Consider the following 14,677-nt stretch of genomic DNA (forward strand, 5'->3'; position numbering starts at 1 on the left):
AGTTATTCAAGGGTGAGGTACTTGATCTGGACTCCCTTTTGGTTGTTTGCTTTCTTACTGGATTGAATTCCGAATCTGGGATTCATGGATCTCTAGCGAGTCTCTGAATGAGTGGGCTTTTGGGAGTCTGAAATTTTGTGTTTATGTGCATTTTCTTGAAGTTAAGAACCATATCATCAGATTGTAAGCTCCCTATGAGCAGAAACTTTCTCTTATTCATCTGTGTGCCCTGCCCTGTGGTGCCCGGTACCTGGGAGGCAGTGGGTGACAGGTTGTTGAACTGAATGAAAATCTGTACCATGTAAAGGATGCATTAAGGATAATTAGTGAACTGGAGGCTGGTAGGGTTGGTTTTACATATTCTTGGAGAATGAAATAGAGCAGTAGCTTTGGGATTGAATATGTCTAGCAAAGGTTTGCACCTCAGATGGCAGAATTAGTTTATTGTTATAGGGATTTTGTCATCAGATGATGAGGCAGATTACCTGGTATCAGGGAGTTCACCAAACACTTGCAAAGATCTGCAGCTGTGGCCTTGGCAATGTGCTGAGGACAGACTTCATCTTTGTTACACTTGGGGATCCAAATGGACCATTATGTCTTGGATTTTCAAAATGTATCCTATTTTTATTTCAGGTTGTATTATGATTATAAATATTTGATAAGATCAAGTATAGCTGACTTTCTCTGTGGCCTTCAACAGATGGACTAATGATCAGAGTAAATAATTTCTAATAGAAAATGGAATTACAGTTTTTTGTTTATTTGGTCGCACCTGCAGCATGTAGAAGTTCCAGGGCCAGAGATGGAATCTGAGCCAGCTGCAGCAATGACAGATGCTTAGCCCACTGCGCCATGCTGGAGATCAAACCCGTGCCTCCATGGCAACCCAAACCGCTGCAGTCAGATCCTCAACGCGCTGCGCCACAGCAGGAACTCCAGAAGTATAGTTTTTTTCTCTAGCCTTTCCTTGACACCATGAATATCTTTATTAGAAATGTTATTTCTTTAGGTTTAATTTTCATCCAGTGATGCAGTTTTAAACTGGTCCATGGCTTTTCTCTCCCCTTGGCGATTGACTTCAAATCGTGTGTGTCTCTGCACACTCCTCCTCAGTGCTGATTTCCATATTCTTGGCATTTGGATCTTGCTGACTAAGACCAGTCAGAACCACCTGGGCAGAGGCAATACCTCTCAGCTAAAATCTACCCCAGTAAGTTTTTAGAAGCCACCTTATACGACTTCTCCGAAGGCCGATCGATCATTTCCTTCACTAGTTTTCACTTTTCTGATAGCAACTATAAATACATCAAAAGCTGTCCCTTTTCTGAGACCACAAATGCATGTGATTCCCCACAGTCTGTCACAGTGTGGGCATACAGTTGGCACTCAAGAGTATATGTTGAGTTAAATGAACAAATGAATGTATTTGGAACAACTCACCATGAAGTTGTACTTTTTAAAAAGTAAAAAAAACTCACAACCCCACAGATATTACACATTCAGTGTAGAAAAATTTGAAAATGGAAGGCAAAAAGGCTTCTTTCTAGATCATACTATTTTTGGTTCTGTTGTGAGTTACGTAATTGACAAATGTACCTTTACATTTTATTTCCTTAATACTATAGAATGCAGAAAGTAAATAAATGAAGTCTCTAGAATATAAAAATAAAATCCACTTATCATATCTATTTAGTTGATGAGATGGTGATTCTAAGGCAAATTGGAAATTAACTGCAAAATCCATTATTTTGACAAGTTCAGCTTGGGGATCCTGGGCGACTTTTCCTTCACTCTGTGGGTTGATGGAGACGGCCTGTCTCTCGTGTTTCTTCTGCTCTTTTCTGCTCAAATTGCTGTGATTTCTCCGTGCCTCCTTTGGACAAGAGAACTTTGAAGCAAATGTACACACATAAAAAGAACAAAAACGTACTGACTCAGTAGTTAATGAAGATTTTATTTATTTTATTATTTATTTATTTATTTAGTCTATTTTGGGCTGCTCCCATGGCATATGGAGGTTCCCAGATTAGGGGTTGAATTGGAGCTGTAGCCACTGGCCTATGCCACAGCCACGGCCACAGCAACGCCAGATCTGAGCCACGTCTGCGACCTACACCACAGCTCACAGCAACGCTGGATCCTCAACCCACTGATCGAGGCCAGGGATCAAACCTGAGTCCTCATGGGTACTAATCAGATTCGCTTCCGCTGTGCCACGACGGAAACTCCTGAAGATTTTTAAAAGTAAGCTATTTGTTGTGGCGCCCTTACATTAGAAATGCATTGTCAACTTTCTGTAGGTTTTCATAAAGTAAAGAAGGACTTGAAGAAGGAACACTTAAATACTCCCCTAGCACAAACCTAAAAGTATCGACGTTAAGGGAGAAAATGCAAATCAAACATTTTCTCATGACAGTTTTGATCTCATTATAAATCAAAACATTTTGAAATGCTTCTGTTTTTATTTATACTGTTTCTTTTCAGGAAATTTTTGTTTTCTATGTATATTTGAACATTAGAAGAAACAGTTGGGAAGTATTATTAGTATAGCCAGAGTACTTATCAGAAAGTCCTGGAGTTCCCGTCGTGGCGCAGTGGTTTACGAATCCGACTAGGAACCATGAGGTTGCGGGTTCGGTCCCTGCCCTTGCTCAGTGGGTTGACGATCCGGCGTTGCCGTGAGCTGTGGTGTAGGTTGCAGACGCAGCTCGGATCCCGCGTTGCTGTGGCTCTGGCGTAGGCCGGTGGCTACAGCTCTGATTCAACCCCTAGCCTGGGAACCTCCATATGCCGCGGGAGCGGCCCAAGAAATAGCAACAACAACAAAAAGACAAAAGACAAAAAAAAAAAAAAAAAAAAAAAGGAAATCCTACTTTCTGAGGTCTCAAAATTTTGCTTGTGGTGGGAAGTACATAGGAGCCTAGGAATATAATTCTAAAATTGATTTGGGGATATGAATATTGGAAAACTTTGTGTTAAATCCAGATGGTCAGCATTATTTTTTTCTTTCAGGGTACCAAATTAAAAGTTTCTTTAATGTCAGTAGACTGTAAAATATTTTTTTTCTTAATCAATGAATTTATTACATTTATAGTTGTACAATGATCATCACAATCCAATTTTATAGGATTTTCAACCCACAACCCTAGTGCATTCTCCCCCCCCCAAATTGTCTCCTTTGGAGACCATAAGTTTTTCAGTGTCTGTGAGTCAGCATCTGTTCTGCAAAGAAGTTCAGTCTGTCCTTTTTTCAGATTCCACATGTCAGTGAAAGCATTTGATGTTGGTGTCTCATTGTCTGAATGACTTCACTTAGCGTGATAATTTCTGGGTCCATCCATGTTGCTAAGAATGCCAGTATTTCGTTCCTTTTAATGGCTGAGTAATATTCCATCTTCTTGATCCACTCCTCTGTCAATGGACATTTAGGTTGTTTCCATGTCTTGGCTATTGCAAATAGTGCTGCAATGAACATCGGAGTACATGTGTCTTTTTGAGTCATGGCTTTCTCTGGATAGATGCCCAGGAGTGAGATTGCTGGATCAAATGGTAGTTCTATTTTTAGTTTTCTGAGGAATCTCCATACTGTTTTCCACAGTGGTTGCACCAATTTACAATCCCACCAACAGTGTAATACGGTTCCTTTTCTCCACACCCTCTCTAGCACTTACTGTTTGTAGACTTTTGGATGATGGCCATTCTGGCTGGTGTAAGGTGGTACCTCATCGTGGTTTTGACTTGCATTTCTCTAATGTTGAGTGATGTTGAACATCTTTTCATGTGTTTTTTGGCCATTTGCATGTCTTTAGAGAACTGTCTGTTTAGATCTTCTGCCCATTTTTTGAAGGGGTTGTTTGTTTTTTTGGTATGGAGCTGCAGGAGGTGTTTATAAATTTTGGAGATTAATCCCTTGTCAGTGGATTCACTTGCAAAGATTTTCTCCCATTCTGTGGGTTGTCTTTTCGTTTTGTTTAGGGTTTCCTTTGCTGTGCAGAAACTTTTCAGTTTGATTAGGTCCCATTTGTTTATTTTTGTTTTACTGTCAATACTCTAAGAGCTGGATCTGAGAAGATGTTGCTGTTGTTTCTGTCAGAGAGTGTTTGGCCTGTGTTTTCCTCCAAGAGTTTTGTAGTGTCTGGTCTTATATCTAGGTCTTGAATCCATTTGGAGTTTATTTTTGTGTATGGTGTCAAGGAGAGTTCTAATTTCATTCTTTTCCATGTGGCTGTCCAGTTTTCCCAGCACCACTTACTGAACAGGCTGTCTTTTTTCCATTGTATATTCTTGCCTCATTTGTCATAGATTAGTTGGCTATAGGTGCGTGGGTTGAATTCTGGGCTTTCTATCCTGTTCCACTGATCGATATTTCTGTCTTTGTGCCAGTTCCATATGGTTTTTTCTGTCTTTTTGCTATTTATTGGGCCGCTTCCGCGGCATATGGAGATTCCCAGGCTGGGGGTCCAATCGGAGCTGTAGCCATCGGCTTACGCCAGAGCCACAGCAACACGGGATCCGAGCCGCGTCTGCAACCTACACCACAGCTCACGGCAACGCCGGATCGTCAACCCACTGAGCAAGGGCAGGGACCAAACCCGCAACCTCATGGTTCCTAGTCGGATTCGTTAACCACTGCGCCACGACGGGAACTCCCCATATGGTTTTGATGATTGTTGCTTTGTAGTATAGTCTGAAGTCCTAGAGCCTGATTCCTCCAACTCCATTTTTTCTTTTTCAGGATGTCTTTGGCTATTCTGGGTCTTTTGTGCTTCCAAACAAACTTTAAAATGTTTTGTTTGAGTTCTGTGAAAAATGTCTTTGGTAATTTGATAGAGATTGCATTGAATCTGTATACTGCCTTGTAAAATATTTTTTGAATAATGAGAAAAAACATCTTTAAAATTTTTTTCCAGGAGTTTCCATTGTGGCTCAATAGGTTAAGGACCCAGTGTTGTCTCTCTGATGATTCTGGTTTGATCCCTGGCCTCCCTCAGTGGGTTAAGGATCCAATGTTGATATAATCTGTGACATAGGTCACAGATGTGGCTCGGATCTAGTGTTGTGGAGGCTGTGACATAGGCCGGTAGCTGTAGCTCTGATTTGACCCCAAGCCTGGGAACTTCCATATGCCTTAGGTGCAGCTCTTAAAACAAACAGAACACACACACACACACACACACACACACACACACACACACACACCCCCAATTTGATGAAATACTTTGTACTTGATGTACAGTTGACCCTTGAACAGTACAAGAGTTAATCATGTGCAGCTTAAAGTCATCCCTCCATTTCCATGATTCCTCTGCATCCTCGGCTTCAAGCAACCGTGGGCCCTGTAGTGCTGTACTGTTTACTATTGAAAAATATCCCAGGTAAGTGGACCCACATTGTTTGAGGGTCAGCTGTACTATCAAGTGAGTTTTCGGGTTTTGTTATCTTACTATTTTAACGAGAAGTTTGGACAGTCAGGTCTGGTTCTCGGTTTCTGCCCCATCTATAATGATGGCTCTTGACACAGAGGGAACCTGTGTCACCCTGGCCAAGTGGCCTTCCACAGGAAGTCTTAGCACTCATTTATTTTAGCTTTGAGATTTTAAGACTAGGCGAGAACTCTGTTGAAGGATACATTAGTGTTTTTAAAATGTGGATGTTAAGACCATCGTTCTCTGTTTGGTTACCAAAGAAAACCTGTGGAAAGGACAAGCTTATCTTCAGAGTATGTATAATGATTGGAATAATTTAATTTACATGTTTAAAGACTTGGAATGAACTTGTAAATTTAGACTAGCAATATTTTATTTTGATCTTCCTTGCTAATTTTTAACAAATCTGATATTTTATTTGGTTTGCTTCAGAACCACTTTATAATAACTTCACTCAGAATGTCATAAACATGGACTTTGGTTTCTAAAGTACTAAGAATGATACATTAGACTCCTTGGTTTTATTCCCTTTCCCATTTTTTTTTTCCACAGTCATACATGTATATATTCTTCTCGCATTATCTCCATCATGTTCCATCACAAGAGACTAGCCTTTCCTACTTTCTTACTTGATGGCCCTGAGAAGACTCTTGGGAACTTTTTTCATCTCCTGGTCAAGTGCTCCTTCTCGTCCTTAGAAATTTTTTTTTTTTAAGCCCAGTAGTCTTGTTATAGTTGACTCATTAGTTGGGTGAGGGTTACAGTCTCTCCTAGGTAATCGAAGAGCTGACCATTTGCAAATTGAGGGGAACAGATCTCGTATGTTCTTCTAGTATTTAGGAATTATCAGAAGAGTGTTTATCTCATCCACACGGTTGACGTTGAATCAGTACATTGGCTCAGGGCAGGTGTCTTAAGTACATCTGCGTGGCAGTGCCACCTCCAGTTCATGCAAACGAATGTGCAGATTCCAGTTTCTCTCTCCAAGGGCTTTCAGTGCTGCTTCTTCCCAAGATCGGCCTTAACCAAGGTCTAATTAGCTACTGAAACAACCCAGATTTAGATGATTTTCAGTATGCTGTAGTTAGACTTTTAAGGTTTGAAACTGTTAAACATTTGTTGAATACACTTGACCCTTGATCAACACGGGCTTGCACTGCACAGGTCCACTTAGATGTGGATATTTTTCAACGGTAAATACTGTCCACACAATCCATGGTTGGTTGAACCTGCATAAAGGGCCAACCGTAAATCATACCTGGCCTAACCCCCGTGTTGTTCAAGGGTCAACCTTACTAAGAAATCTCACAAACTAACTGGAGGGGAAGGGAAGGCAGTTTGAAAAGACTATTTTCATAGACTTATTAACTGATTTGTAGTTAGAAGCACCATTTGTATACTTACACTATATTAAAAGTTCTTAAAGTTTATAGTCAAGGTAATCTGTACAATTAGCAAACTGAATAAACTCACTTTTTCATTATACTACAAAGATCTTTAATTCCACATGAGCACACATAGAAGTGGTAAAGTTCTGCAGTGTCGGAATTTAATGCAATCTTTCTCTTTTGAGTTTGAAATTATGTACTTAAAACCTAATATTTAAAGATCTTTATCTGGATATGTTACCTTGTTGGAAGAACTTTTTGTGCTATGACTGGCTCCTTCAAGTTATGTGTAGATATACTCGTTTTCTGCTTTTAATAAGTAAGATTAAAATAGGATTTTCTCTTTGAAATATAATTTAGTCCCTAGAACTATTCATGAACCACTGAGTTATAATAACAGGAGTAGTGCTTTTTCTTTAGTAATCATATGAAGAATATTTTATTTTAGCTTATTGCAATGCCCAGAGCCTTCAGCTATGTATTCAGTCCACTGGGAATCTCTTATTAAAAAACATGGATCCAGGAGTTCCCATCATGGCGCAGTGTTTAACAAATCTGACTAGGAACCATGAGGTTGCGGGTTCGATCCCTGGCCTTGCTCAGTGGGTTAAGGATCTGGCGTTGGCATGAGCTGTGGTGTGGGTCGCAGACTCGGCTCAGATCCCATGTTGCTGTGGCTCTGGCGTAGGCCAGTGGCTGCAACTCCGATTAGACCCCTAGCTTGGGAACCTTCATATGCCATGGGAGCAGCCCTAGAAAAGGCAAAAGACCAACCAACCAACCAACCAAAAAAAGGATCAAGGAGTTCCTGTTGTGGCACAGCGAAAATGAATCTATGAACCATGGGGTTGAGGGTTCCATCCTTGGTCTTGCTCAGTGAGTTAAGGATCCGGCGTTGCTGTGAACCGGGGTGTAGGTCACAGATGTGGCTTGGATCTGATGTTGCTGTGGCTGAGGTGTAGGCCGGCAGTTGCAGCTCCGATTCCACCCCTAGCCTGGGAACCTCCATATGCCAAGGGTGCGGCCCTAAAAATCAAAAAATAAACAAAAAAAAACATGGATCCAGAGATCGTGCTGGGTTTTTTTTTTTTTTTCCCCCATTTAGGGCCACATCTGCTGCACATGGTAGTTCCCAGGCTAGGGGTCAAATCAGAGCTGCAGTTGCCAGCCTACACCATAGCCACAGCAACACCAGATCTGGGCTGCATTTGTGACCAACACCACAGCTTGCAGCAACACCAGATCCTTAACCCACTGAGCAAGGCCAGAGATCAAACCCACATCCTGTGGATACTAGTTGGGTTCTTAACCCACTGAGCCACAAGGGAAACTCCTAACTTTTTTTTTTTTTTGGCTGCACCTGTGGCATGTGGAAGTTCCCAGGCCAGGGATTGAATCCGAGCTGCAGCTGTAACCTGTGCCACAGCTGCAGCAACACTGGATCCTTAACTGGGCTGGGGATCAAACTTGTACAGCCCCAGAGACCATACTGGATCTTAACCTTCTGTGCCACAGTGGGACCTCCAAGATTGTACTAACATTTTTTTTTTTTTTTTGCTTGAAGAGTTTTCTTTTTCTTTTTTATTTCTATTTTTTTTTTTAATTTTCCTACTGTACAGCAAGGGGTCAAGTTATCCTTACATGTATACATTACAATTACATTTTTTCCCCACCCTTTGTTCTGTTGCAACATGAGTATCTAGACAAAGTTCTCAATGCTATTCAGCAGGATCTCCTTGTAAATCCATTCTAAGTTGTGTCTGATAAGCCCAAGCTCCCGATCCCTCCCACTCCCTCCCCCTCCCGTCAGGCAGCCACAAGTCTTTTCTCCAAGTCCATGATTTTCTTTTCTGAGATATTCATTTGTGCTGGATATTAAATTCCAGTTATCATATGGTATTTGTCTTTGTCTTTCTGGCTCATTTCACTCAGTATGAGATTCTCTAGTTCCATCCATGTTGCTGCAAATGGCATTATGTCATTCTTTTTTATGGCTGAGTAGTATTCCATTGTGTGTGTGTGTATGTATATATATATATATATATATATATATATATATATATATATACACACTTCCAAATCCAATCATGTGTCGATGGACATTTGGGTTGTTTCCATGTCCTGGCTATTGTGAATAGTGCTGCAATGAACATGCGGGTGCACGTGTCTCTTTGAAGTAGAGTTTTGTTCGGATAGATGCCCAAGAGTGGGATTGCAGGGTCATATGGAAGTTCTATGTATAGATTTCTAAGGTATCTCCAAACTGTTCTCCATAGTGGCTGTACCAGTTTACATTCCTACCAGCAGTGCAGGAGGGTTCCCTTTTCTCCAGACCCCCTCCAGCACTTGTTATTTGTGGATTTATTAATGATGGCCATTCTGACTGGTGTGAGGTGATATCTTATGGTAGTTTTGATTTGCATTTCTCTTATAACCAGCGATGTTGAGCATTTTTTCATGTGTTTGTTGGCCATCTGTATATCTTCTTTGGAGAACAGTCTATTCAGGTCTTTTGCTCATTTTTCCATTGGTTGATTGGCTTTTTTGCTGTTGGGTTGAATAAGTTGTTTATATATTCTAGAGATTAAGCCCTTGTCGGTTGCATCATTTGAAATTATTTTCTCCCATTCTGTAAGTTGTCTTTTTGTTTTCTTTTGGGTTTCCTTTGCTGTGCAAAAGCTTTTCAGTTTGATGAGGTCCCATGGGTTTATTTTTGCTCTAATTTCTATTGCTTTGGGAGACTGACCTGAGAAAATATTCATGATGTTGATGTCAGAGAGTGTTTTGCCTATGTTCTCTTCCAGGAGTTTGATGGTGTCCTGTTGTATATTTAAGTCTTTCAGCCATTTGGAGTTTATTTGTGTGCATGGTGTGAGGGTGTGTTCTAGCTTCATTGCTTTGCATGCAGCTGTCCAGGTTTCCCAGCAATGTTTGCTGAATAGACCTTCTTTTTCCCATTTTATGTTCTTGCCTCCCTTGTCAAAGATTAATTGACCATAGGTGTCAGGGTTTATTTCCGGGTTCTCAATTCTGTTCCATTGGTCTGTCTGTCTGTCTGTTTTGATACCAGTACCACACTGTTTTGATGACTGTGGCTTTGTAGTATTTCTTGAAGTCTGGGAGGGTTATGCCTCCTGCTTGGTTTTTGTTTCTCAGGATTGCTTTGGCAATTCTGGGTCTTTTGTTGTTCCATATAAATGTTTGGATTGTTTGTTCCAGTTCTGTGAAAAATGTCATGGGTCATTTGATAGGGATTGCATTGAATCTGTAGATTGCTTTGGATAGTATGGCGATTTTTTCAATATTGATTTTTCCAATCCAGGAGCATGGAATATCTTTCCATTTCTTTACATCTTCTTTGATTTCTTCGATTAAAGTTTTATAGTTCTCAGCATATAGGTCCTTTGCCTCCTTGGTCAGGTGTATTCCGAGGTATTTGATTTTGTGAGGTGCAATTTTAAAAGGTATCGTATTTTTGTGTTCCTTTTCTAATATTTCATTGCTGGTATACAGAAATGCAACTGACTTCTGAATGTTAATCTTATATCCTGCTACTTTGCTGAATTTATTAATCAGCTCAAGTAGTTTTTGGGTTGAGTCCTTAGGGTTTTCTTTCTTTCTTTTTTTTTTTTTTTTTTTGTCTTTTTGTCGTTGTTGTTGTTGCTATTTCTTGGGCCACTCCTGCGGCATATGGAGGTTCCCAGGCTATGGGCTGAATTGGAGCTGTAGCCACCCGCCTACGCCAGAGCCACAGCAACTCAGGATCCGAGCCGTGTCTGCAACCTACACCACAGCTCACGGCAACGCCGGATCGTTAACCCACTGAGCAAGGGCAGGGACTGAACCCGCAACCTCATGGTTCCCAGTCGGATTCGTTAACCACTGCGCCACGACGGGAACTCCAGGGTTTTCTATGTATAGTATCATGTCATCTGCATACAGTGACAGTTTGATCTCTTCTCTTCCTATATGGATGCCTTTTATTTCTTTTGTTTGTCTAATTGCTGTGGCTAGGACTTCCAAAACTATGTTGAAGAGCAGTGGTGAGAGTGGGCATCCCTGTCTTGTTCCAGATTTGAGTGAGAAGGCTTTCAGTTTTTCCCCATTGAGGATTATATTTGCTGTGGTTTATCATAAATGGCTTTGATTATATTCAGGAATGTTCCCTCTATACCCACTTTGGCGAGGGTCTTGATCATGAATGGATGTTGGACTTTGTCAAATGCTTTTTCTGCATCTATTGAGATGATCATATGATTTTTGACTTTTCTTTTGTTAATGTGGTGTATGATGTTGATTGATTTGCGTATGTTGAACCATCCTTGTGAACTTGGGATGAACCCTACCTGGTCATGGTGTATGATTTTTTTGATACGTTGTTGGATTCAGTTGGCTAAGATTTTGTTGAGAATTTTTGCATCTATATTCATCAAAGATATTGGCCAATAGTTTTCTTTTTTGGTGTTATCTCTGTCTGGTTTTGGAATGAGGGTGATGGTGGCCTCATAGAATGTCTTTGGGAGTATTCCTTCTTCTTCAACCTTTTGAAAGAGTTTAAGGAGGATGGGCACCAATTCCTCTTTATATGTTTGATAGAATTCGCCTGTGAAGCCATCTGGTCCTGGACTTTTATTTGTAGGGAGTGTTTTTATGACCTCTTCAATTTCATTTCTAGTGATGGGTCTGTTCAGTTGGTCTGTTTCTTCTTGATTCAGTTTTGGCAGGCTGTAAGATTCTAGAAAATTGTCCATTTCTTCCAGATTGTCAAACGTGTTGCCATACAGTTGTTCATAGTATTCTCTTATGGTTTTTTGTATTTCTGCTGTATCCGTTGTGATTTCTCCTTTTTCACTTATAATTTTGGTTATTTGGGTTCTTTCTCTCCTCTTTTTAGTGAGTCTGGCCAGGGGTTTGTCAATTTTGTTTACCTTTTCAAAGAACCAGCTCTTGGTTTTATTAATTTTCTCTATTGTTTTTTGAATCTCTATTTTATTGATTTCTTCTTTGATCTTTATAATTGCCTTCCTTCTGCTGACTTTAGGTCTTTTTTGTTCTTTTTCTAATTTGTTTAGGTGGAGGGTTAAGTTGTCAATTTGGGATCTTCTTTTTTGAGAAAGGCCTGTATTGCTATAAATTTCCCTCTGAGCACTGCTTTCGCAGCATCCCATAGGTTTTGAGAGGTTGTGTCTTCATTATCATTTGTTTCAAGGTATTTTTTTATTTCCTTCTTGATTTCCTCATTGACCCATTGGTTTTTTAGTAGCATGTTGTTTAGTCTCCATGTAGTAGGTTTTTTCTCTTTCCTTTTCCCATGGTTGATTTCTAATTTCATGGCGTTGTGGTCAGAGAAGATACTTGAGATAATTTCTATGCTCCTAAATTTATTGAGGTTAGCTTTGTGTCCCAATATGTGGTCGATTCTTGAGAATGTTCCATGAGCATTTGAGAAGAATGTGTATTCTGATTTTTTTGGATGTAGTGTCCTGAAGATATCAATTAAGTCTAATTTTTCTATTGTTTCCTTTAGGATCTCTGTTGCTTTATTGGTTTTCTGTCTAGAGGATCTGTCCATTGTTGTGAGGGGGGTATTAAAGTCTCCTACTATGATTGTTTTCTCATCAGTATCTCCCTTTATGTCTGTTAATATTTGTTGTATGTATCTGGGTGCTCCTATATTTGGGGTGTATATGTTGACAATAGTAACATCCTCTCCTTGGATGGATCCCTTAATCATTAAGTAGTGTCCTTCTTTGTCTTTCTTTATGTCTTTTGTTTTAAAGTCTATTTTGTCTGATATGAGTATTACAACTCCTGCTTTCCTGTCATGTCTATTGGCTTGAAATATTTTATCCCACCCCTTCACTTTCAATCTATATGTATCCTTTGCCCTGAGGTGAGTTTCTTGTAGGCAGCATATTGAAGGTTTTTGCCTTTTTATCCGCTCAGCCACTCTGTGTCTTTTGATTGGAGCATTCAGTCCATTGACATTTAAGGTGATAATTGATAGATGATTATTTATTGCCGTTTTGAACCTCGTGTTCCAGTTGATCCTATGGTTCTCCATTCTTCCTTTCTTTTTTTTTTTTTTTTTTTTGGTTGGATGGTCTCCTGTTATTATCTGCTTGAGTGTTTTGTTTTTGTTTTTGTTTTTTTTTCATTTTTTGCGAATGCAATATTTGGTTTTGGCTTGTGGTTGCCCTGTTTTTTAAGTATGCTAACCCCTTCCTATAATTGTTTTTTAGCCTGATGGTCCTGTAGGTTCAAACGCTTAATTACTATATTAAAATTAAGAAGAGAAACATACAAACAAACAAACAAAAAGGGTCTATTTATTTCCTAATATCCCTTGCCCACATTTTATGATTTTGATGACTCTTTTTTTTTTTCCTTTTTAATTTTATTTTGTTTGAATCATGTTCATGATTAAATCTGTATGCTGGCTTATTTGAGTGACTGCTCTCTGATTGCGGTTTCCTCAGTCCTAGTTCTTCCTCTTCTTCTTCTTCTTCTTTTTTTTTTTTTTTTTTCTTTTTTCTTCCCTTTCCTTTCTTTTTGGTTTAGAGAAGCCCTTTCAGTATTTCTTTGAGCCTGGGTTTTGTGTTGCTGTATTCTTTTAGTTTTTGTTTGTTGGGAAAAATTTTTATTTCTCCTTCTATTTTACATGATACTCTTGCTGGATAGAGTATTCTAGGTTGCATATTTTTTCCTTTTAGCACTTTAAATATCTCTTGCAATTCCCTCCTGGCCTGTAGTGTTTCTGTAGAGAAATCAACTGATAACCTTAAGGGGGTTCCCTTGTAGGTAACATTCTGCTTTTCTCTTGCTGCCTTTAGGATCCTCTCTTTATCACTAACTTTTGCTATTTTTTTTATTATTATGTGTCTTGGTGTGGGTCTATTTGGGTTCAATTTGTTTGGGGCCCTCTGTGCTTCCTGTATCTTGAACCCAGTATCCTTTAGATTTGGGAAGTTTCCAGCGATAATTTCTTCAAATATATTTTCCATTCCCTTATCTTTTTCTACTCCTTCTGGAATCCCTATTATGCGTAGATTGGCCTGCTTTATATTATCCCATAGGTCTCTTATATTGCTTTCCTGTTTTTTGATTTGGTTTTCTGTCTGCTCACCTGATTCGGTGATTTCCATTATTCTGTCTTCCATATCACTGATTCGTTCTTCTGCATTATTCATTCTGGTTTTTACTGCCCTTAGTTCAGTTTGTATCTCTGCAAATGAATTTTCTAGTTTTTCTTGGCTCCTCCTTATATTTTCTAGTTTCTTTCTGAGGGTATCTGCATTACTGTTCATATCTTCTCTTAATTCCTTCAGTATTTTCACTATTTCTCTTTTGAACTCCAGGTCTCTCTGACTGCAGAGATCTGTTTCATTATTGACTGTTTTGGGTGAGTTCTCCTGTTGGTTTGACTGGGGGTGGTTTCTCAGCTTCTTCATCTTGCTTGATGTTTTCTTTTTCCTGAGGGAGTTGTACTCTCCGTGACCGGGCAGTGTTTGCCTTGTCACTGCCGTGGAATGTTTCCTGAGGGCTGGCATTGTTGGTCAGTCTTTTTTGAGGCAGTGTGGCTTTTCTGGAGTGTTGATGGGGCTAACAGGGTCTCTTTGAACCAAAGGAGGACTTCCTGAGGGCAGACAGGACTGGGAGGTCCACACCACGATGGTAGCAGATTTCACTCGGTCAGGCAGAGCTTGCTCTGGTGTTTTTAGGCTGTGGGGTTCTTGCAGGAGGTTGGCAGTGTTGGGCAGCTGTTCCTCAGGAATTCAGTGCCCCCTGAGGGCTGGAGCAGCTATCTGGGCCACTGCGAAGCCAGGAGGCTCCTCCCCAGGGCAGCCTGACTCAGAAAGA

At 40.0% G+C, this 14,677-nt stretch overlaps 1 protein-coding gene across 8 annotated transcripts in view; it reads left to right on the forward strand.

The window, feature by feature from the left end:
• RCBTB1 (RCC1 and BTB domain containing protein 1) overlaps positions 1 to 14,677 on the forward strand; it is a 65,747-nt gene that overhangs the window by 46,436 nt on the left and 4,634 nt on the right. The window lies entirely within an intron of this gene.

This window comes from Sus scrofa, chromosome 11 (genome assembly GCF_000003025.6).
Source record: "Sus scrofa isolate TJ Tabasco breed Duroc chromosome 11, Sscrofa11.1, whole genome shotgun sequence".
Classification (NCBI taxonomy): Eukaryota; Metazoa; Chordata; class Mammalia; order Artiodactyla; family Suidae; genus Sus; species Sus scrofa.